We start from the raw sequence: 21570 nt of genomic DNA, 5'->3' as shown, positions 1-21570 counted from the left end.
TGTTAATATTGTATTGATCCTTACCATAAGTAGTTATCCAAATGACCTTCACATACAAATAGCCAAATACAAAAAAAGTCAATTTTGAATTCTTGTTTTGCTTCCTTGTTTTTTGGATGGGGAAAGAAGTGTGGAGCATTAATTTAGTATGTATTTAGAATAGAAATAAATGGTGGATTAAATTGCTGACATAATATTTTGAAAATCCATGTTAAAGTTGTTGCTGTGATTATCGTTGTTGTGACCTCATTTTCACCTTCATTTGTCCACTGGCTATGAGCGTATCTACGGGCATGTACACATATCTTTTGACAATAATCTCTGTATTAGTTGCCATTGGCATTGGGATGGCAGCAGCATTGAGAAACAAAAACAAATCCCCATTGCTTATTATTTTTAGTAAATTATGAAAACGATGAGCCTAATAGCTTGAGCTTTGCTAGAGCTTCAAGCCCGGCAAACATGTGTTGCCAGCCATGTTAAACACAAGTCGAAAGAGATAACGACGAAGTCAAGTAAAACCAAATGGCATGAAAATGTTAGCATAGCTTTGGGTGTTCAATAGAGAAGGATACGGATGAAGCTTACAAAAAAGGGGGCACGGGTAACAAGGACTAAGTAGTCAGGCTTTCGCCTTATGGCTGTGTGTGTGCGTGTATGTGCGATTGTGCGCTTCGACGCCATTTTGTTTAATATGCCATCTGCCGCATGCCAGCGATTATCTAAAAGACATTAGCATCTCTTAGACTCATCCTATGTATTGAGTGAAAGCGTGCAAGCATTTCACCGAGTGAGTGAATCTCTTCTACTTGTTTTGTTTAGCAAATTCACAGTGTCTATTTTGCCATCTCCACAGTATTCCTTTTCTCTACGGTTATTTATAATTATTTTGAACATTTCATTGCTTTTCCATGAATGTTGGACGTGTCTCGTTGCTGCTTTGGCAACTTTTTATGTCACTTTGCACCTGCAATAGTTTTTTTCATTTAATTAAGTGAACAACAACTGACCAGCGACAGAGCAATACTTTCTGCTTTTGTTATTTGTTGTGCTCGCAACTTTTGCGGTGGCAATCGACACGCACGACGTGGCCAATCATGCCTTTAGCAATCCTCTTGGGTCTGAATGGCGGCAAACTTCACATGTATTTGCTTTTGCTTCAGATGTTGCTTCGGATGTCGCTTGGGGCTGTAGTCTACTTGGCGGAATTAAAACTGATTTGTTTTGCTAATTATGCTTTTGAAAATTACTTTCCATTATATACAACAGATTTTTTTAATGGATCTTGAAGCCAATGGAAAGCTTAGTGTCTGTTAACTATTAAGCTTTAATGTAACTCATTTAAATTGCAAAACATTTACTTCTCTATGTACACACTCCTACGTGTTAAAGGGAAGTTGAGAATTTCCTTAAAAGTTGTTATTAAATTCTAAAATTGTGACATATTTTTAATATTGTTATTTCTATTCATTGGTCACGTTTCTTTATCTTTGTTTATATGACTCCATTGCGTTAGTGATATTTAGCTATTATGATCAATTGTGTTGTATTCATGTATCCGGATAATCAAAATATAGACGAAAAGTCAAGCCAGGAGAAACTATTAATCTGCTTTAAACTACATACTCATAGTAGGCAGGAAAGTAAATTTTGTTTATCGAAATCTAGAAACGTGTTTTCAACCTGTGATTTAACAAAAGTTTCAAAGTGTCCACACACAACAACAATACATCGATCACCGGCTTTGGTTACTAAACCATTCAAATCCAATATTGAAAGTTGGTCTAAAAGAATTTTTCAATGAACGTGCGATGAATGCCGAGTGCCTGGTTCAAAAGAAAATCGATTGAAGGTGATGTGACATACATACAGTGAGTCGAATAAATGCTCTGACAACTGCTTTCAGCATTTATAAATTGTTATTTCGCAACAATAAATTGTTATTTTGTAATAGTTTTCAGCGCAGAACAAAGAGAGTGGAGAGACTTGAATAAATCTCTTCGTAAGTGTGTCATGCATATGGTTTGCATTATGTGTGTTTAAAATTTCATTGCCACTCCTCCATAATACATATATGTGTGTACGCCCCATTGGTGACGCCTGTAACGCACATTTTAACATAGTTTAGGGACATGTGTGTGTGTGTGTGTGTAATTTTGTGGAAAGTAAACACACATTCAAATAGAAACACGCACCCATAAATAACACACACACATATGAACGACTAACACATACACTAAGCATGTCCTTGCATTTACTGGTGAGGGAGGATCCGGCGGAGAAGGCGGGCCATAAAATATTTCATATTACAACTGATGTTGGCGTTGATTACCAAACCAACAAAACCAACAGCATCACTATCCATAAAACCGAAACTAAATTCCTTGTGTTCAAGATGAAACTGAACGTGATTCTGTAATGCTTAACTTAAAGCCAAACTATGCCAGTGCATTGAAAAGGATCAAATAAACATCTTTGTCGATCTTTGGCGTTTCAGCTTTAATTCTATAAAATTAAGGGCCAAGTAGATCGACTTATGTAAATCAAAAGCATAAAAAGATTCTGTATAAACCAAAAATTTGTTTGAGCAGGCTTCAGGTCAATCTTACTGATTTATTTGTAAGACTTTAAATCATAGGCAGCACAAAAGGTGAGCAGGTTGTCTGTATAGCTATTTCAAGAACCACCAAGTTCTTTCATCAGCAGACTTCGCTAAAGAATCCACAATTGTAATGGCCATACCATATCTTCAACACTAAAACTAGTTGGGAATTACATTGCCAACTAAATGAAGCGAAAAAAGAACGGCAAAGCTTGCAACTGCAGATTCCACCTTTTTTGTGTGCATACCCATGGGCGCCAGCTGAATTAGTGTAAAGGGCTTCGCCTTAACCAACTAATCGTCGCGCCCAAATATTTTGTAATAGTATATTGTACTATATGCAAAAAAGAGGGTTTTTACAGCAAGTGTAAAACGGCGGGCCTTCCGTTTTTGGTATTTGTCTAGATTTCGACCTTATTGAAGTTAATCAAAAATTTGTTTGAGCAGGCTTCAGGTCAATCTTACTGATTTATTTGTAAGACTTTAAATCATAGGCAGCACAAAAGGTGAGCAGGTTGTCTGTATAGCTATTTCAAGAACCACCAAGTTCTTTCATCAGCAGACTTCGCTAAAGAATCCACAATTGTAATGGCCATACCATATCTTCAACACTAAAACTAGTTGGGAATTACATTGCCAACTAAATGAAGCGAAAAAAGAACGGCAAAGCTTGCAACTGCAGATTCCACCTTTTTTGTGTGCATACCCATGGGCGCCAGCTGAATTAGTGTAAAGGGCTTCGCCTTAACCAACTAATCGTCGCGCCCAAATATTTTGTAATAGTATATTGTACTATATGCAAAAAAGAGGGTTTTTACAGCAAGTGTAAAACGGCGGGCCTTCCGTTTTTGGTATTTGTCTAGATTTCGACCTTATTGAAGTTAATCAAAAATTTGTTTGAGCAGGCTTCAGGTCAATCTTACTGATTTATTTGTAAGACTTTAAATCATAGGCAGCACAAAAGGTGAGCAGGTTGTCTGTATAGCTATTTCAAGAACCACCAAGTTCTTTCATCAGCAGACTTCGCTAAAGAATCCACAATTGTAATGGCCATACCATATCTTCAACACTAAAACTAGTTGGGAATTACATTGCCAACTAAATGAAGCGAAAAAAGAACGGCAAAGCTTGCAACTGCAGATTCCACCTTTTTTGTGTGCATACCCATGGGCGCCAGCTGAATTAGCCTGAAGCCTGCTCAAACAAATTTTTGATTAACTTCAATAAGGTCGAAATCTAGACAAATACCAAAAACGGAAGGCCCGCCGTTTTACACTTGCTGTAAAAACCCTCTTTTTTGCATATAGTACAATATACTATTACAAAATATTTGGGCGCGACGATTAGTTGGTTAAGGCGAAGCCCTTTACACTAATTCAGCTGGCGCCCATGGGTATGCACACAAAAAAGGTGGAATCTGCAGTTGCAAGCTTTGCCGTTCTTTTTTCGCTTCATTTAGTTGGCAATGTAATTCCCAACTAGTTTTAGTGTTGAAGATATGGTATGGCCATTACAATTGTGGATTCTTTAGCGAAGTCTGCTGATGAAAGAACTTGGTGGTTCTTGAAATAGCTATACAGACAACCTGCTCACCTTTTGTGCTGCCTATGATTTAAAGTCTTACAAATAAATCAGTAAGATTGACCTGAAGCCTGCTCAAACAAATTTTTGATTAACTTCAATAAGGTCGAAATCTAGACAAATACCAAAAACGGAAGGCCCGCCGTTTTACACTTGCTGTAAAAACCCTCTTTTTTGCATATAGTACAATATACTATTACAAAATATTTGGGCGCGACGATTAGTTGGTTAAGGCGAAGCCCTTTACACTAATTCAGCTGGCGCCCATGGGTATGCACACAAAAAAGGTGGAATCTGCAGTTGCAAGCTTTGCCGTTCTTTTTTCGCTTCATTTAGTTGGCAATGTAATTCCCAACTAGTTTTAGTGTTGAAGATATGGTATGGCCATTACAATTGTGGATTCTTTAGCGAAGTCTGCTGATGAAAGAACTTGGTGGTTCTTGAAATAGCTATACAGACAACCTGCTCACCTTTTGTGCTGCCTATGATTTAAAGTCTTACAAATAAATCAGTAAGATTGACCTGAAGCCTGCTCAAACAAATTTTTGATTAACTTCAATAAGGTCGAAATCTAGACAAATACCAAAAACGGAAGGCCCGCCGTTTTACACTTGCTGTAAAAACCCTCTTTTTTGCATATAGTACAATATACTATTACAAAATATTTGGGCGCGACGATTAGTTGGTTAAGGCGAAGCCCTTTACACTAATTCAGCTGGCGCCCATGGGTATGCACACAAAAAAGGTGGAATCTGCAGTTGCAAGCTTTGCCGTTCTTTTTTCGCTTCATTTAGTTGGCAATGTAATTCCCAACTAGTTTTAGTGTTGAAGATATGGTATGGCCATTACAATTGTGGATTCTTTAGCGAAGTCTGCTGATGAAAGAACTTGGTGGTTCTTGAAATAGCTATACAGACAACCTGCTCACCTTTTGTGCTGCCTATGATTTAAAGTCTTACAAATAAATCAGTAAGATTGACCTGAAGCCTGCTCAAACAAATTTTTGATTAACTTCAATAAGGTCGAAATCTAGACAAATACCAAAAACGGAAGGCCCGCCGTTTTACACTTGCTGTAAAAACCCTCTTTTTTGCATATAGTACAATATACTATTACAAAATATTTGGGCGCGACGATTAGTTGGTTAAGGCGAAGCCCTTTACACTAATTCAGCTGGCGCCCATGGGTATGCACACAAAAAAGGTGGAATCTGCAGTTGCAAGCTTTGCCGTTCTTTTTTCGCTTCATTTAGTTGGCAATGTAATTCCCAACTAGTTTTAGTGTTGAAGATATGGTATGGCCATTACAATTGTGGATTCTTTAGCGAAGTCTGCTGATGAAAGAACTTGGTGGTTCTTGAAATAGCTATACAGACAACCTGCTCACCTTTTGTGCTGCCTATGATTTAAAGTCTTACAAATAAATCAGTAAGATTGACCTGAAGCCTGCTCAAACAAATTTTTGATTAACTTCAATAAGGTCGAAATCTAGACAAATACCAAAAACGGAAGGCCCGCCGTTTTACACTTGCTGTAAAAACCCTCTTTTTTGCATATAGTACAATATACTATTACAAAATATTTGGGCGCGACGATTAGTTGGTTAAGGCGAAGCCCTTTACACTAATTCAGCTGGCGCCCATGGGTATGCACACAAAAAAGGTGGAATCTGCAGTTGCAAGCTTTGCCGTTCTTTTTTCGCTTCATTTAGTTGGCAATGTAATTCCCAACTAGTTTTAGTGTTGAAGATATGGTATGGCCATTACAATTGTGGATTCTTTAGCGAAGTCTGCTGATGAAAGAACTTGGTGGTTCTTGAAATAGCTATACAGACAACCTGCTCACCTTTTGTGCTGCCTATGATTTAAAGTCTTACAAATAAATCAGTAAGATTGACCTGAAGCCTGCTCAAACAAATTTTTGATTAACTTCAATAAGGTCGAAATCTAGACAAATACCAAAAACGGAAGGCCCGCCGTTTTACACTTGCTGTAAAAACCCTCTTTTTTGCATATAGTACAATATACTATTACAAAATATTTGGGCGCGACGATTAGTTGGTTAAGGCGAAGCCCTTTACACTAATTCAGCTGGCGCCCATGGGTATGCACACAAAAAAGGTGGAATCTGCAGTTGCAAGCTTTGCCGTTCTTTTTTCGCTTCATTTAGTTGGCAATGTAATTCCCAACTAGTTTTAGTGTTGAAGATATGGTATGGCCATTACAATTGTGGATTCTTTAGCGAAGTCTGCTGATGAAAGAACTTGGTGGTTCTTGAAATAGCTATACAGACAACCTGCTCACCTTTTGTGCTGCCTATGATTTAAAGTCTTACAAATAAATCAGTAAGATTGACCTGAAGCCTGCTCAAACAAATTTTTGATTAACTTCAATAAGGTCGAAATCTAGACAAATACCAAAAACGGAAGGCCCGCCGTTTTACACTTGCTGTAAAAACCCTCTTTTTTGCATATAGTACAATATACTATTACAAAATATTTGGGCGCGACGATTAGTTGGTTAAGGCGAAGCCCTTTACACTAATTCAGCTGGCGCCCATGGGTATGCACACAAAAAAGGTGGAATCTGCAGTTGCAAGCTTTGCCGTTCTTTTTTCGCTTCATTTAGTTGGCAATGTAATTCCCAACTAGTTTTAGTGTTGAAGATATGGTATGGCCATTACAATTGTGGATTCTTTAGCGAAGTCTGCTGATGAAAGAACTTGGTGGTTCTTGAAATAGCTATACAGACAACCTGCTCACCTTTTGTGCTGCCTATGATTTAAAGTCTTACAAATAAATCAGTAAGATTGACCTGAAGCCTGCTCAAACAAATTTTTGATTAACTTCAATAAGGTCGAAATCTAGACAAATTCTGTATAAACGTTTTCAGGTTTCACTCTTTGTTAAACCTGCCTTTTGTCTTAACGATCAACACTTTTTTTTCGGCTTTTTCCTTTTCCAGTGCACTGAAAACACTCAGCAAAACAAAGATAAAAACGACCACAAAATTTAGAAAAATAAAACTAACAATATATACTTGAAAATATGAAATACAACAAACGTTTTATGGCTCTTTCCCGCTTTGGGGACAGGTAAAGCGCTGACAGGGCTAACCAAAAACTATATCGCCAAGGCCATTTATCAAAATTAATAGCTGAGCAGATAAAGCCAGGACAAAAATGAACGAAAGGATTCGGGGGATAAAGCCATTAAAACGATTGTAAAAAAAAGGAAGAAGAAAGGCGAATAAAGAAAGAAAACTAGAGCGGGAGAAAGAGAAGAGAAGAAGGAGATGGCTTAGCCTACATTTCAGCTGCTGCAGGCAGAAAGAGAAATTTATCGTTGCATTAACCGGGAAACAACGGACACGACATTGGCCAGAGAATTGGGGTTTTCGGGGATTGGATACTGAGACTACTGAGACTGAGGCTACTTAATGAACGGAAAACAACGTGCAAATTTTTTAATTGCATATATATGCGGGACAAAAACAGAGACCATGCATGTTTGTGCAAAGGGAGAAGCAGAATGGCCATCATGAAGGCAGCCGGGGGCCAATTGAAGCTGATTGCAACACAGCAGGCTGTATATGTGTGTGTATGTATATGTGTGTGTTTGTGTGAGCATGCGGCAATTAAAACCCGTGGCAACTCGAGGCACCCGCCTGACGGGCAAGTCCAGTCGAATCTAGCCGCTTTTACCCGTGTGTGCGAACGTTAAAATTGAATTAACTGGCAATTTATTTATGGCATTTATAACAGCATTTAAATGCAAAACGTCGCTTCGGTCTAGTAAAATTAAAACCTTCAGTTTACATTAAATTCTCTTCAGTGCTGAATATTTTACACAATTTTTACAAAATGTTCTATCTTCTTTAGCCAAACGTGTCGTTATAAACAAAATGCTTTTTATTATCCATGTTTGAAGCATATTCAGAGAGAAACAAAAAATTTATGCATAAACAGCATTAAAAAGCAAAAAAAAGAGAATATGTATAAAATAATTTTAATTATGCTTTTAATTTTATGGCACAGCAAACTAAGCCATAAACAAAAAAAAAAAAAAGAAAATAAATAAAAAACATTTTACAACGTCAGACGCAAACATTTCAATATCAAACATTTTTACATAATTCACTCACATGCCTAATAAAATAAAACGAGAAAAATAAAACGCAGCATACGCTAAGGGACATGACGAAGTGTAAATACGCTTAACAAAATGTTTTGTATTCGGAAGGAAGTATTACCCTACGATTAAATAAAAGATACATAAGAATATTTCATTAAAAAAAATGTTTTAAGTTTGTAGAACTTAATCTAATTAGTTTCGCTAACAGTTCCTTAAGGTATGCTACAGATTACTCCTGATACAGTTACTGATCTGTAATAGAGCATTCGCTTTTTTTATCTTTCTAGGAGAATCATTCAAGTCAGTGTACCCTATTTAGGCAGGAATAAAAAAGATACAACACGGGCTAAAAAAAAAAAAGAATATAAACAGGAAAGCAAAAACCAAATCAAACAAAAAACAGAATGAAATTATGCGGGCGGAAAACCATAAATTGACTTTTCTTTTTGGCCAACAAACAGACAAACAAAATTATTGAGCAAAAGTTTTTTTTTTTATTTTGTATGTTGTCCCTGTAACTTTTAGGTTACTTTTGCTTTGATCTGAATGGCATTAATATTTCATTTGTATGCGTGAGGCATATGTGTTGGCTTCTATGTGTGTGTGTGTGCTCCAAGTGTTGTGTGTGTATCTTGCAAATTGTCTTGTCAACAAAAAAATGAAACGCAAGTCAAACGCTCGACCATGAAACAAAGCTTAGCACAATCCGCCCCCCCAAACTCCTCTCCCTTTCGTTTCAGCACTATGCCTCGACGCCATAAGCGAGCTGCATTGGAGCATAAAGCAAAAGAGAGAGAGAGAGCGAGAGGGGAGATAAGTATAAAGGAATGGGTGGTAAGAGGGGATGGTCCAACCTATTTTTTTCCATTTCTTTCTTTTGTCCTTTGCTTCTAACCTGCCACTACGTGTTGTTGGTTGCACAGTGCGTATGAGTGATTTTTGCCCCTTTTTTGCGCTTTGTTGATTTTGTAGTTATTTAGTTCGAGTTTCCTCTATAGTCTTCCTTTGCCTCTTCTCTTTTAGTATGTCTGCTTCTTCTCTGCTTTTAATGTGTTGACTTAAAATGTTTGGCATTTTTTACGCACGTTTAACTTTTGCACTTCGTTTGAAGTTAACCACAGAAAAAAGAAGCCATCGACCATTAAAGATCTATTAGAAATGGAGAGATGACAAGGATGGCAACTGAAATTTATTCTACAATCATATAGAAGAGTGTGACTTATGTATGCTAAAAATGTCTTAATCAGTCTTCTTCTATTTTTAGTTAACTTCTTTGTTCTTGGCTTCTTCAGAGCCATTGGCTATGTAGTTTAGAGCATTACAGGAAATATTTCATCTGACATTTTTCTGTTTTTTGTGTGGCTAAATTTGCGGAATGTTGCAGCAAATTAATAGGCAATTACTGTCGAAGACAGAAGAGACTAAAAATGGGAATGGTATGGGTGAAAAAAAAAATCAGCAGCTATTTACTTTGAATTATGACAGTTGCACAAAAGTTCAATCGATTTTCCTTGTTTTTTTTCCCACTTTTTACAGCTTTGTATTTAAATATTTTGAAATTCACAGGGCAGGTCAGGACATATTTACAAAATTCAATTAACGTTTAATATAATCAATTTACCATACGATGAATATAATGCATAATTAAAATGAATTCATTCATTTCCATAAACACATTAAACTCGACTCTTCATTGGGCTGTAAAATGAACAAATTCAACAATATTATGCGAGTGTGTGGGTGTTTGACTGTGTGTGTGTGTGTGTGTGTGTGTGTGTGGGAATAAATTATAATGAAAATAATCATGTTGAGGCGATGGTAAAAGGCAAACTGTTAAATATGTTGTGAGTAAATCTCATTTGCATATTTATACATATATATTCGTCAAAAGGATAATAAAAATCGAAGAAAGGATTTTCTCTACTCTTATACTAAGTCTGAAATTTCAGTAACTTAATTACAATTAGATATAAATCATAATCAAACAGAAGTTAGCTATTCCTTGGCCACAATTAGCCATTAGGCCAAAGTCATAAATTCAATATTTCGCTAAAATATATATTAAAACTGCTTTACTAACTAAGTCTGGCTGTGGTCATAAATATCAATAATCACTCAATAAAGATACATCTACAAAGTTGAAGAGTATTTCTTTTAGATATATATACAAGATTGAGGAATGACAGCATATATTCTATATATATGTATGTATTTACTTCCGGACATTACTTTTAGCAGCACATTAAGACATTTAATCACCGTCGCTCGTCTATTAGCAACTGCAAATTGAAGTCGTAATAGTGTGTGAAAAAAATAATAAACTGATACAATCACACGCACACACACACACACACTCACTCACTCACACTCACAACACTGACACATAATTACAGTTTGTGCAGTCTGCTATCCATTGGAATCATCTCCAACCCCCCACCCCGAAATCTTCGCCCACCATCTCCTCCTAACTGCATCTGCTAACATAGCAACAAAAACATGGCCATAACTGCGGTTTCGCACATGACGGCTAAGGACCAAAATGTTCATGGCTTATGGCATGTTGTAAAAAGTAATTATACATACACACATGCTATGTCCTTGTATTTTTATATCTCATATATATATATATAAAGCTGTAACTGTAGCACATAAGAGTCTTAAATGCCACCAAGCTTATGTACGTGTGAATATTTTGTATTTTGCCTTTTCTGTGTGCTCAGATCGTGTGGTTTTTCTTGACTAATTTTAATGGCACTTTGGCTAGACCAAGTGCAAGAAAGAAAAAAACCATTTGTAGTAACCGCAAAAAGTTAACAATTTATAAATTTGGTTGGCTGGAGTCATTTCCTTCCTCCTCTGATCAAAAATTGGAATAAAATTCCTCTAAAATTTCTTATTGACAAAAGCCTAGGGATAAAGCAGTTTGTATCCTCAAACCGTTTAGCATGAACCACCAAAACTCTTTCAAATTTCACCTCACTAAACATGAGCCTTCCCTCAACTATATTAGCGTCTGAATAATCACCGCAGTAAGTACAAAAGTGTTGTTTTTATAGATACTATAGTCAAGTGATTTGAATATTTAAGGATATGCATATAGAGTATTTGACTTATGTCGGTTTTGTCAATTTCAATGGCAACATTCAGTTCCTTTTGGCGAAACATCTGCTGCTGCCTTTGTTAAGCATTCATAGTCCTATGTGTCTATATGTCCAGGAAAGGAAAGGACAATAACAAGTCTCAATCTCATACATACATATGTTTAGAGCTATAAAAGTCTGGGATCTACCTTGGTTCCTATCTACTATATGTGTGTGTGTACTTATACAAATGTGACATATAATTCAAGTGTGTGCGAGTTGTATACAGGGCGCAAATTTATTCATTTTCGCAGACGAGTTGCTCTAATTATGCATGCCAACTTACTAGAAGAAGCTGGCACAAATGCGAGATACGGACAAGTCTTCCAACGAGCCGACTTTTGCAAATAAAAGCTGTTGTGCCTTTCAAGTTGGAACATTTTGTTGCCTAAGACCTGAAGTGAATGAATGCAGTGAGTGCGGCTTTTATTCGACAACATTCATTATATGAATGCATGATGAGAGTTTAAGTTTGCTTTTTACTTTAACAAAATTAAAGTTATACCATCCTATCATGGAAGACAGTGAGTCTATTTAATGAAATCACTAATTATCTAAATGAATTTTTTTTTTTTAGTGTGAGATTCGTGGAATTTATTTTGTGTTCGTTTTTTATGTGTGGCTGGCTTTTGCTCAAGCATAAATTATGACTCGGGCGTGGCCAGTTGCTGTGCATTGTGTATAAATCATAGCAATCGAGAGGGGGGCGGGGGAGGAGCAAAAACCAAAGGAAAACAATTTACGCATAAGCAACATAAAGCATTGCCTGCTTTTAGGCGCGCTATATTTTTTATGCGGCCAAAGTTTTTGCGCACGAGCAATAATTTATTAGCAAAGTCAACGGAATGTGAAGGCCACATTGCCATGCGCCCAAAAAGGAAAGTAAGTAGGTAGATATACATATATATATATATATATATGTATTGTGGATGCCTGCCTGCTCATAAATCAGCAAAGTCAATTTCCCTCTTTTGCTTTTCAGTTTTCTTGCTGATAAGCTAAGGAGACTTCAGCAATGCCGCATTCCTTCATGTCAGTGGCAACTCAATTAGAAAATTTAATTGCTATTAAGATTTTGTTGTACAATTGATTAAGCAATTTTATTCATCGACCTGCGGCTACTGTCAGAAATACGCCTGCATAGTTCAAAGGCATTTCTTTTGTGCACTTTCCCCGTATCACATTCAATATGGAAATCCATCAACATCCATACGACCAATGCCTGAAGGCAGCGTTTGCCGTTTGACTAAGGCTTGTCAAAATGTATTCTCATTTTCATTTTCCATTCTCCATCTTTATTTTTTTTTTTTTCTTCTGCAAAAATGAGTCCTTACCTTGATCTTCGTCGAGTCGAAAATCAATTTGCTGTCGTCTGGTTATGGGCAAACAACCGATGCCTGTCAATTTATTTTTGCTCTTTCTTTCCTTCTCTCTCACTTCTTTGTGGGTGTTGCTGAAGCCATCTACTTATTATCAGATTCTGTATTTTGATTGATTAGCTTTGTGCTAGATTTTTATGCTGGATTTTTAGCCATTCCTTTTTGCTCTTCGTTATTTGCTTTTTTTAAGTGAGAGATAAATTGAAAATGATTGGAAAATATTTGAAAATGCAAAGGCAAGTCTTTATGGCAAGTTGTCTTTTACAACTTTCATCCCCAAAATGCTAGTTTCAAGTTAGAACTGGAGTTGAAATTTAAAAAATAGGTCAAAATTCAGCTCATAAATGTACATGGATTTGTCTATCAAATTTATAAAGCGTTTCTTGAAGTAACAAAATTCTTTAATTCGATATAAGGGCAAAAGGGGAAATACATTCCCTGAAAGGGGATTTGGACTTTACTTATCCTTCTTCAGTGTCTTTTTCCATTCAAATAGATCAAAGCTTTTTACAAATAATGCTTTTCTCAATTCAATCTCCGTAAAAAGCGATCTAATTGTAGATAAAGATAAATTAATGAGGCATATTCCAAGTTTAATTCATATTTCCATCAAAATATTTTCAGTGTATTATTTAAACCGTGCAACTAGGTAAAACCTTTCTATTGTCGCTTATTGTATTTCCATCTTTGGCGTAACTACATCAAAGTTCATTCCAATTTTCACTTGACGGCTGGTCCAATTAATTTCTATTAGGTCATTTCTTCAATAAATTCCCACCTTTTAACACAAGAGTAACAACAACAACAACAACAACAAGATGGGCAATCTTTATGGCCGAGTAACTCGGTTATGCAATTAGGCTCAAGCAAACTCTTCATTCATTGGCTACCGAAGCCGACGAACTTTATTTAATTTAAAAATAAGCCCAAAACCCATGACCCAAATGAAGCATAGAAAAAGACGAAGGTTCACTCATAATTTGCAGCCACCAAATTGTTGGCAGTTACTTTTCCCTTCTCCCTTTAACAATCCTCAACACCTTAAACACAAATTTACCTTATCTATCAGGCCATGATGACCAGGGCGGGTGGGTGCTACTGAGTGTGGGGGGGGAAGACCTATCTGGGTTTCGATGCGCTCAATCAAGCGCTAAGCCCACAACAATCCCACGACCCTTTTTTTTCTTCTCTTTTTTGGTTTTGTTTTGTTGCTGGTAAAGTTTTTCAGCAACATTTTACCTTTGTCTTGGCCACCTTTGACTTTGGGGTGGGTGAGTCGGTGGGTCTGTGGTTCGATGGGTTATCTACCAAGTTTCTCTCTTTTGTGGCGCTAATTTGTTGTTACACGTGGCCGCCTTTTTTGGTCACTTCAATATGAGCCGCGTCATTAGTTGCCTTCCCATTTTGAGGCACCCAACAGACTTTGATTTCCAGTTGCCTTCTCTATAGTCCTCTGGCTCCATCGCCACTTTGCTCGCGATTTATTATTAATTGGCCAACAGGCAAAAGTTTTGCTTGCCTATTTGCTGAAGAAGTTTTTCTACGAACAATTTCGGTTTGTTGTGTTTTTTTTTTCTTGGTGCTTTTGGATTTCTATGTACGTATACATATATATATATTCTTTTTTTTTTTGTTACAAGCATTTCAATTATTAACACTTGTGCGCGCCGCCGTGTTTCACTTAATTGTTTAATATTTTACAGCAATTTCGGGTCTGTTGTTTTGTTGTTATTACTTCTGTGTGTATTTCAATAAATATTGCATAAATATTTGCTCTTTAATTAAAACTTTTCCATTCTTATGTTGTTCTTTTTTTTTTCTAATTGCAGAAGCCAAAAGTCATTCAGAGTTCTCTTTATTACAGTGATTGACGGTGAGTAGGACGTAAAAATTTGAATTTATTTTAAAATAATAACAAGGTGAAAACTTTTCTAAAACTCTTGCCATAAAGCCAAATAAAGTGATATATAGAATTTTTAATCTAAGTACTTAAAATGTCACAATTTAACTGACATAAATATAATTTTTAGTATTTAAGGGATCGAAGTAGATAAAAACAAAACTGAGTGAAAAATTAATAAAATTGAGGTTTACACTAACAAATTATGTTCCATGCAAAAGTCAATGCATTTAGCATTGCTTACACTTTGAATTTTAGTTCGTTAAATACTACAAACTTGGATAGAAAAGCTTTGAAATTGCAGTTCTTAAATACTTAAATTTTAACAAGGATACTTGCTTTTAATTTTCCACTTGCACTCTTTTAATGTAGATTCCTCATTTAGAAATCTAATCAACCATTAAAAGAATTTATTATTCTAAACTATTTATTGAAATGATTCAACACATTTGAAGCTAATGGAATGGCCTAAACAACCATTATTTGTTGTTTTGTAACAACCATTATGTAGTTAAATATTGGTTGTTTTTACAAAATATTTTATCATGATTATATGGCATATAAATTTCAGTCAATTTATACAATTTGAATATCTTTGAATCAACATTAATCAGACTCTTTAAATATTTATATTCATTACCTATTATAAATTTTTTTTTTTGGCTTTTGTTTTAGTGCAACTTGTTATTTAATTGCAAACAATGATTTTTTCCATAATTCTACGTTTTTTAATAAACAATTAATTAAAATATAGAGCTAATGAAAAAGTGTAAATATTAAAATTAAATTAATCACAAAATATGGTCAAAGGAAAAAAACAAAAACATGAATTTAATAAGTTTGAGGTTTTGCAAATTTCACAAATAATTAATAATACCCAGCATTTTATGTGAATTTAATTAATTTGCCTAAACATATTTCAAATGCTTTTTAGCCTATTTGAGAATTGAAGGCATGCCCACTCCGTCGTTGCCGCCTCCCACCCCCATCCCCCGGCAAAATATTCTGCATACCACAAAAATAGGAGTGGCTGCATTAAAATGGAAATGGATTTTTACTGCGGTTACAAATTGCTTTTAATTGTTTGGTGTTTTTGCATTAAATAAGCCCTGCAAACAAAACACTTTGCTGGTCATTCCAATAGGGGTGGGTAGTGGGGGGTGGAAAGGGGAGGAAAATACAATTTTGTCGCATTTAAGCGGATTTATATTGGTTTTCATTCATTGCAAATATTGTCCATTTACAGGAATTATCCTTTAATTTGGATCAAAGCAATGGCCCTCCACCCATATGGCAAAAAATATCTCTAACATGGCCGCAGGATAAGTCCTTGCTCTATCTATTCTAGCCCTATTAAAGTTAGCATACTTTTTGGGGCCCAACAAATATCTCTCTGGAAAGAGTGCTCTGTAAATACGCTACAAGTCGCGGCACACGGAGTATTTAGAAAGACCCCGCCCAGTAGTCATCGCGCCTTGTCTACAATTGTGTGTGTGTGTGTGTGCACTCGCATTTGTATGGCACGGCGTCTTTTTATGAACTTGTTAACAATCTAACGACCTTTTTTCCCAGGCTCTCCCACTACGTCTATCTTCACCTCGCTCTCTCTCTCTCTCTCTCTCTCTCTCTCTCTCTTTCTCTCTTTTTCTCTTTATCTGCATGTCAAGTGGCGCAAAGGTTGGAATGTTTCGAGTCTTAACGTCGCATAATATGTTTTTGTGTGTGTTTTGTTGGTATGTTTGTGCTGTACAAATATTTGCATACTTCTGGGCTGCTCATGAAAATAACCTAATTTGATTTCAACGAGAACCAAGAAACAGCATGTACCGAGCATGTGGTAATGTGATTTTTACTTGAATAAATATAAACATAAATATCGGAACAAGTGTTTTCGTTGTGTTTATGTTGTGTCTACATTGAATTGGCATTTATTGTGTAGAGTCGCATTCTGTCATTGAGCCTTCGATGTCGCATCGGAGCTAGATCAGCACCCACACTAGATTATGCAAATATTTAAATTGTCAACATAAAACACTGTATTCGATTGTTAAAAGTTAAGCCACAATGTGATACACATGCAGTTCTAGAACATTTTAAAAGTTCTATCCTCAACGACTAACACATTGGACTTCTCTAGGGGTCGTCAGACTCATGCAACATGGAATGCCTTAATTTTTACAATGCAGATATATGAAAAGGCAATAGCTATACATTTATAGATCATTATCTGAACACATTAAGCAAATGCTCTAATTGTAAGAAAAAAGACTGTTTTGAAATATGGCATTGTTCAGAAAATGGATTTTTAAAAATAAATGCATTTATTTTCACAATTTGATTTCGTGGATTCAACACTTTTCACTAAGCCCTTTGCAGAATATAAATTCCGAGGGAAAAAAGCTCAAACACAACTGCAATGCGTAAGGGTATTATGGGCTAAGCATCAATGAAATCCAGCGCATTTTTTGCATTGCACCATTTCTACCTTTTCTCTTAACATAGCCATTGACACCATTTTATTTTCAGTCCTTTTTTCGCAAATCTCCCCGCCTATCAAGGGCCTTAAATGCCTTACAAATATTGCATGAGTCCATTGTCTGAGTCCTGCATTGCCTACAGAGCCACAAACACACACACACACACATATGCATACAATAAACAGAAGCTGGAGTACAAAACCAACAAACAAACATGAGTATCCTTTGACTGCCTTTAAACTTTTAACAACTTGGCCGACAGTGGAGGAAGACAAGGCTCATTAATTATTCATAGTATTCAACACAGAAGTGTTTATGTGGCCACGGTCCTACCGCCCTCCACCCCCCCTTTTGCCTCTTCAATAGCAACTTCACCAGCTTCGCCTACGACTCGTCCGCAAATTGGCCAGCAGCATTTTGGTAAGGACAAAATGGAAAAAAAGGACAACAACCTGACACAAAAAATATGCAAATTTAACTTTTTCTCAACATAAAAATAAACTTTCTACTTCTGTTTCAGACAATATTGTTAACAATTTCTTTTTTGGTCCGAAGCTGATTAGATCGGACTTTGCAGTAGGCAAAAAGGACATGCGATTGAGTTTCTTCTACATATATATATCTCGCTCGCTCTTTCTCACACACCCGAAGAAGTGTTCTCATTCTCTCTTTATATGTACGTGCAAAACGCACGCACATTGCCAATGGAATTAGGCCAGTTGAACTTTTAGCAACATTTGGCAAACATTTGTAAACATTGTTTGGGCTCTCTTAATGCTAAAAATTTTAAAGCTTATTTGCTTGAACTGCACGTAGCAAGCAACTCCCACGATAGGATGTTCGGTGGGAGAGGTGGAGTGATGTCCTCTCATGTCCTGGTGTGCAAATCGTTATTGAATGCTCAAATTCAAATTGCACCCAGGGCGACCATTTGTATGTGTTTTGCTGAAAATGGTCAACGGTGTAACATTTTGGCCTCTTCTCATTTAATGGGCGTGGCTGTTTTGGTGCTGATTTGTTTGGTGATTTGAGTGTGTGTGTGGAGCTAAAGGATTTAGTCTGATATTGAGTTTTGTGTTTTTTGCCAGAAATGCTTTTATATGTAGTTCATTTTGCAATATTCCTGGCAAGCAAAAGGTCAGGTGTTCGACTTTTAGGCTTGGAATCATTTGATTCTCTCTCTCTCTCTGTGTCTCTCATTCTAGGTCTCTAATTCAAAAACTAACATAAGAATTAGTAGAAATAGTATGGCTAACTCATTAGTTTTCTGAATCGTTAATGTATTAAAGAATACAAACTTAAGGATGACAAGTTCTACTTTTTCCATAAGCTTAAAGAACATATAAGAATTTGAAAATTTAATTAAATATGATACATTTGGTCAACTTTTTCATTAATTATAATGCACGTTAATCTTGTTGGGTAGGTTTAATTATAATAAATACAGAAACAAAAGACTTCACTAAAAATCTGTTGTTTATGCCAAAAAAACTAAACGAACTGAATACCTTCATCAGTAAAATAACAAACAACAATTTTTCCAAGATTTTTGATAACAAAATTCACAGAATTTTATTCAATAGTAAAGCTTCCGGCCTAAGGTTCTGGGTCAGAGGCAAAAACTTTTAATAAATATGCATAGAATTTTGTTGCCTACATTTAGGGTGAATCTATCTCTTCTTATGTGTTTGTGTGAGTGGTATTGTAAGTTAAAGTAAACAATAGTCACATTGATTAGGGTCTAATTTTTTTGTATGTAGTCTTGCAGGAGCAGCTGCCCGATTTGTTGTTCGGGTTCTTAAGTTCATAGAAAAATTTGCATTCACTTGGCCAAGGAACATGGCGAAAGGAGAAGATTTTTTGGTAAGGGTCCTCGACATGAGCAATTGAAAGTTGTTGAAGAGCTTTTAGCATGTCCTTGCCTATGCATATATTAGGCCTATCCTCCACATGGTTGTCTATGTACTTGTCGTTTGTCCAAGAGTTTAAATTATAACAAAGTAAAGTTTTCTCTGTTTTCCCTTCATCTTCTGTATTTTGTTGCTCTTTGCTTTTCTCTCGTTGTTGGCTTTGGTAATGCTTGTAAATTGCTTGTTAGTCCACATCGCTTTGGCAGTTTGTTGGCAAAGATTTTGTTTGGCCGGAGGAAAAGTTGTGAGTGACTTTTGTCTGTGAACGTACGGGTCCCATTTGATAAGCAGAACTTCAATTCTTTGGCACACTATTTCATGGCAAAGCCATTGATTTCCCCTACCATGGCCATATATTCTTTGCAAGTTTTCATTTAATCAACTTAAATTGAATTCATCCAACACTCAGCTCATAACTTATGTTCCGAGAAGCGAAAACAATTGAAAGGAAATGGCAACAAAGACTCAGAAAACGTAAACGGTATCCGATGAAGCGAACGAAAGACAGACAGACAGAGGAAAAGGGGGGGAGCGAGAGACCAGAGGAATGAAGCAATAATAAATGATAATTGATAATAACATTTTGCTACCTTCCTTCCTAAAAGGAAACCGCTACCGCTGCCAGCCAAATATGAAATAAAAAGAAAATAAACCAAGAAGTATGTAAAGGAAATCAATAAAAATGATGGCGACAACATTTGGCCACAATTTCAATTTCAATTTCATGCCAGCAACGAAACGAAACGGAACATTTCGAGCCATTTCCGCTCTTGTCACACAGGGCAAAATGAGAATTTTCATTTTTCCTTGCTAACCCTCTCTCGCTTTCTCTCGCTCTGCCATTTCTTAGACATTCAGCAACAACAACAACAACAACCATTCTAACACCATACCGCAACACCTTACCACTCCCATTTCAACATTTCTATGCGACTGCACACCGCGGCGACAAAGTTAGACGAAATGTCATCATTTCCGTTGGGAAACTGTGCGCGCTCAACCGCTAACAAAAGGCGACAAGGACGAGGAGAGCCAGGACGACGACTATGATGTGGATAAGGACGAGGCCAAGTACATGCATACCGTAGGCGCCCACCGGCGAAAAAAGGGTTAATGTTAACTAAGGAAAGCCATGCAAAATCCCTTTTTATTTGTCTAAAAACTTTGAGACTCAAAAAATAAAAGAAGCGAAAAAAAATGGAAACCCAAAGAACCAAGCGAAAGACGAACAAAAATTATTCCATTTCTCGTTTGGAATCAAAGGCAAAGAGATGAAGGGCAATTCCCCCAACTGGTTGAGCCAATGCCTCTTACGGCTCTTAAACGAAGCGTGAAATTGTTAAATGAGTGCAAATGTCTACGAAGGGCGAAAACCGCCCAACGTTGACCGACCATTCGTGCTAAATTATTGATTAAGAAACTTTTTCGCCATGCACGTTTGCTTCAGCTTCACCTTCTTCTGCCCTCGTTTAAGTTCGGGACAATTTTTCCCTTTTCAATATTTGTGTCTGCCAATTGAATTGAATTTCTTCTCACATTGAATCTTATTGAATTATAGGAGAAATTGAAATAAGTTGATGAAATATTTGAATGCCACAAAAAAAGAGTCTGCCATTAGATAATCAACTCTTTCAATTTTGTGAATCTTTCTCTATGTATCTCCCTCAACTTTTGGGCCATGCCTGATTGGCAAGTTATCAACTATTTCAACTAATATCCATATATATTGGTCTATTATTTATACAATAAATATTACTAGACTAACTTTTAAAAGAACTAGCCGGCTTATAAGGAAAATCATTGTTTCGTTATGGTCTTATATAATACTCCTTTATGATTTTCTCTACAGAATATTTAATGATTTAATTAACTAGAACACAGATCAAACTGAAACGTCATCAAACTCAATGAACATCCGCCTTTGGATTAGAGAATGTCTACATCTCGTCTCATTTGAAAATAGACATCATTTGGTCGACATAATTGCTCTTGACTCCGTTTCATATTTGCTCACCACAATGCTTTATGCACACAATCAGACACGAACTTACACACACACACACACACTCGCACACACGGAGGACCTTTTGTTGTCAGAGGTCCTGAAGCAACCTTGGCCAAAGGCTGTGGCAGCAACTGTGGTAGAAGGCGTGGTAGTAGCTGCATTTTATTTAAAAACAATAAAGTTTATGTCATTTTCATATAGCTCAGTGTGTCCCACGTTGAAACTATAACTGTTTGCACAAAGCCACACACACACACACAACCACACACACACACACACCCAGAGACAATGAATGCAATTATATGTGAATGTAAATGTATCTCTGAGATACACAAATGAATGTCACTCGCATGTGGGTAATAACGACTGTCGGTCTAATAATGATGATGATGATGACAACGTCGGCAACGGCAACGACAACGATGAGGACGACGACGACAAAGAC

The 21570-nt window shown here is 36.4% G+C and overlaps 1 protein-coding gene across 1 annotated transcript in view; it reads left to right on the top strand.

Annotated features, from left to right (window-relative positions):
* The window catches only part of LOC6651862, a 167669-nt gene that overhangs the window by 24922 nt on the left and 121177 nt on the right, over positions 1-21570 (top strand). Inside the window, exon 2 of the mRNA XM_023180904.2 lies at positions 14663-14706. The gene's annotated coding sequence lies outside the window, so the exon portion shown is untranslated. The remainder of the gene's footprint in view (positions 1-14662; positions 14707-21570) is intronic.

This window comes from Drosophila willistoni (assembly GCF_018902025.1).
Source record: "Drosophila willistoni isolate 14030-0811.24 chromosome 2R unlocalized genomic scaffold, UCI_dwil_1.1 Seg167, whole genome shotgun sequence".
Taxonomy (NCBI): Eukaryota; Metazoa; Arthropoda; class Insecta; order Diptera; family Drosophilidae; genus Drosophila; species Drosophila willistoni.
The sequence above is the reverse complement of the archived record's forward strand: the minus strand, read 5'-3'. Positions and strand labels throughout refer to the sequence as shown.